The sequence below is a fragment of the Octopus bimaculoides genome, chromosome 1 (genome assembly GCF_001194135.2).
Source record: "Octopus bimaculoides isolate UCB-OBI-ISO-001 chromosome 1, ASM119413v2, whole genome shotgun sequence".
Taxonomy (NCBI): domain Eukaryota; kingdom Metazoa; phylum Mollusca; class Cephalopoda; order Octopoda; family Octopodidae; genus Octopus; species Octopus bimaculoides.
This window is the reverse complement of record NC_068981.1, coordinates 142,186,361-142,190,673: the sequence shown is the minus strand read 5'-3', so window position 1 is coordinate 142,190,673 and position 4,313 is coordinate 142,186,361. Positions and strand designations below refer to the sequence as shown.

The 4,313-nt window shown below is 34.0% G+C and overlaps 1 protein-coding gene across 3 annotated transcripts in view; it reads right to left on the bottom strand.

Moving 5' to 3' along the window:
* LOC106868277 (toll-like receptor Tollo) overlaps nucleotides 1-4,313 on the bottom strand; it is a 292,526-nt gene that overhangs the window by 73,850 nt on the left and 214,363 nt on the right. For all 3 annotated transcript variants that reach the window (XM_052971139.1, XM_052971148.1, XM_052971145.1), the window contains exon 3: nucleotides 483-638. The gene's annotated coding sequence lies outside the window, so the exon portion shown is untranslated. The remainder of the gene's footprint in view (nucleotides 1-482; nucleotides 639-4,313) is intronic.

Genomic DNA, 4,313 nt, shown 5'->3' with positions numbered 1-4,313 from the left:
TATATATATATATATATATATATATATATGAACACAGATCGCAGGAAAGGATGACAGATAAGGTGTGCAGTCGCTTTAACTGACTATACTCATTCCTACGGAAAAGCCTGACCCTGTGATTAGGCTAGAATTGGTTTACTATAAATATCATAATTAGTCATTCAAGAATTAAACAGCTTGACTGGTAATATGATTGATATGGTCCTAATGAGAACGCTAAATGAATCCGATATATCTTTATATGTCGTTTGACTGAATCGGCATCGAAGGACACTTGATAATTTTTTTCCGTTTCAACTATATTGTTATCAAACTCTTTGTCAACAGAACTGAAAGTATATTTGATACGAATATAAAGTCTATTTTAGTGAAATACGCGAGATGAGAGAAATTAATTTAGGAAAATAGGATGAAAGAAACGAAGTGGACCAACAAAAGACATAGAGAATTTCAAAACGAATATAAACAAATATGAAGTTTACCGTTTGATGAATTAAGGATGGTTCAAGTCATTACTAGGCAGACAGGCAATCAGGTACTCAGAAGTAGATCCAGTCGAGTTTATTCGCAACGTATTATAGTATTGTTGAAAGACATTTTTTCGATAGAAAAACCAACAACAACAACAACACCCAGAACTGAAAAGAAAGAAAGAAAATAAAATAGAATTAATATTACATACTAGTTATATATATGTGTATAATTGTAGGTGTATGTGTGTGTGTGTGTGTGTGTGTGTGTGTGTGTATTTATATATATATATATATATTACATTCAGATAACTCAGCGAACAAGACAGTAGTGGTCAAATGTATTCACTCCGCACCACATTACTTAGTTTCATCGGGAAAGTTATGTCTCTACATCCCTTGTGTCACAATTCGTCAGTTTTACTCACGCGAATTATTTTGACAACGATGTCGGATAATTTAAAATGTTTCATTGTTACTCTCAAATTTGCTTTTAAAATAATGTACTTAATTTAACACACACACACACACACACATATATATATAGTATGCTTTTACTGCACATCAGAGAAATATGCAAGAGTATTTCCATTCAACTGCATGGAATTAAACTAAATTACAGGCAATTGACAATTTGTAAACTATTGTCACTCATACAATCTTTTCTAATGATAGTAGTCTGTAAAAGAGTTCGGTATGTTTTACTTTGCTACATCCGCAACATTAGATAACATCACATGAAGATCACATTGGCATAAAACTTCAGTCCCGACACAAGCATCAACTTCAGTTACAATAAAAAAAAGACATATAATCCACTATATGTATTGAGCAGTTTTTTCTCATTTGTTCGACATAAATAGACGTATGTTTATAATTGTTCCGGTATTATAATTCATATACAATACAAACGCACACAGAAATTGCGTTTTTATGTGTGTGTGTGTGTGTGTGTGTATGAGAGAGAGAGAGAGAGAGAGAGAGAGAGAGAGAGAGGGCATCGCTGTGAATACATAAAGGCGATAGAAATCCAGGCTAAGTTAAGTATTTTCATTATATCTGATTTTTCGATTTCCTTCCTTACAAAATTTGAAAAACCAAATTTCATGAACAAGTGAATATTTGTCATGGTTCACCATTTCCTATTTAGTGAATGCTCTATTATTCGAGTTGCATATCCTTTTCGTATTTACCACGTTAAATTTTCAACATACTGAATACTTTTAGTTCTGCAGTCACGGCTGGTGGTGAATATAACTGTGACGAATCCACTTAAAGGATTTTTGTTATTCTTTTAATACGAAGTCATAGCGATCAAAGCAAGATTATTTTTTCCTATATTTTTCCCAATTTTACGTTTACAATTGTCTGTCCCTTGTAGGGTGTAGCATCACGCAGAGAAAAGGTTGTACTCTTCCTGTAAGCTAGGAGCTTAAGCTTTAAGATGAGCAAAGCAAAAAGTGCGAGCTAAAGGAATAAGGATAAGTCATATATATTCAAAACACCTGAATTGCCTTTTCATTTGCCTTATGAAATAAACGAGCGAAACCATGGAAAACGTATACGCTTTGCTTGAGAAAATGGAGAACTGTATTTGTTTTGTGTTAGAGATTGAGAAGCGGAAGAAAGAAGTGGAGGCTATGACACACACACACTCACACACAAACACACACAGTTATACAAACACACAAACAAGTACATATATACAGACATTGGGAACTGTAATAGTTTGTTATGGTAATAATGTCGGCAGAGTGTTACTTAACGTTGGCGATGCTGATGATTGTATGAAAGGAGCTGTGTGTGCAGAGTAGATTTAAGTTACAAAATGTATAGTATGATTTAGTGCAACTAATTGTCGTTTAGTAATGTTGTTGTCACCATCAAGGCAAACATAACAACCAACCACAACAAACAACTTCTGTCACAATAAATATTGTAACCACCACCAGCCCATCATCATTTACTGCTATCAAGTCTTATTTTCTATTTTCTATTTGTTTTCTCTAAAGTGTTCACTGTCTCTCGCCTTTCCCTCCTGTTTTCTGTCTTTTTTTGAATATCAATCTTGTGTCTCTCTCTCATGTCTCTCTCTCTCTCTCTCATCTCTCTCTCTCTCTCTTTACATATCTATATTTTTCCATTCCTCTTTTACTCTGTATTGGTGTACTTGCAACACTATGAGGGCAAAGACCCCGCTGCCGCCTCTACCTGTATAATTATAACCAACAATTGATTACTTTGTTACTCATTCGTGTTACTTTCCATTGGCGTGACGCAAAAGATATGTAGGATCATACTAATGTGTTAATAAAGAAATATTGCTTGAAAATTTGTTTTCTGCCCTCAACGAATCTGATTTCCATGGCTGCACAATTATGCCACTTGAAGTGTTTAAATTTGGAAATTACGCTGACGAACTCTGAAAAAGCAAACACACGTTAGCAATTGAGAACTTTGGGCGTTAAATATAAAACCAGATAAATCCCATCGTGTTTGTTTACAAGCATTTTAAAATAAATAAGATGCTAAGAAATATTTTTATTCTATAAGAGAACTGATTAATAAAGCCGGATATGCGTATACGTATAATTAAATACCCGCTGCCATTCATCTACTCGGATACAGAAACCCATATACACACAGGTACTTGGTAAGACTGAATCTTATATACATACGCACATCCGTACATGTATTAAATACATTCAAGATACTAATGTGCTCTCCATTTCCGTCTTCACAAATGCAATCGTCCTCACCTCAGCAGATAAATATTTAGCCTTTATACATAACATAAACGTTAATAACACATTACATGGATGACTCAGCATTCATAATGGCACCCACACATATTCGTTATTCATAAATACATATATAATACAGCAGTAAACTGCACTGCAGATGTTGAAGCAATTGCGCAGTTAGGATTATGCAATTCTCCAGTAAAATGGACACTAAATTGAGTTTGCTAGTGCGGATACTAATGTTTCTGACATATAACTAGCTTTTTAAAAACAACGTCCTTATTATATTTAATTTATGAAATCACTGAGGAGATAACGAATATCATATATAAAGACGAACAAGCAAAAGCACGAACGAAGGCTAAATGGAACAAGTAAATGGGTACCCTCACCGACAAAATATGTGCGTGTGTGTGTGTGTGTGCGTGTGTTCATTGGTAATAATGAAATGATAGCGCAAGTAAACTTAAGATACGTGTTTATGAGCTAGCACACAGAGACATAGACTAAGCACTGCCGGAAAACTTTATTAAACTAAGTCATCCGATATGTGTATATCTGCCAAGAGCATACATGTATTTTTAAGCAAAATTGTATACTTATATCCATACGTATATACAATCACATATACATACATGTATATATTTATATGTGTTCATAGATGTACGAGAATGCGGATAAATGTAAATAAATATGCAAGTGTGTTAGGGATACAGAAGAGTCTTTGTATAAAACAAAATCTCAATTACAACTGCAGAAACTGTATTTCCTTTGTGACACTTCCTAATCTGAGAAAATGGTTATCAAAGCTGACATGCCTACACACTGTTTTCTTAGCAAATGACAGATTAACTACTAAATTATTACATGCAATCAAAATTAATTCTTTACATACGCGCGCATGTATATGTGCATATAGGGAATTAATGTTAATACATTTTATGTCAGGAGCATTCAAATGCTGACGAGAATTCATTTCAATATCTATGTATGTGTGAGGGTATCATATTTGAAAGTAAGCATGTACACACACACACACACACACACACACACACACACACAAACACACACACACACACACAAACACACACACACACAT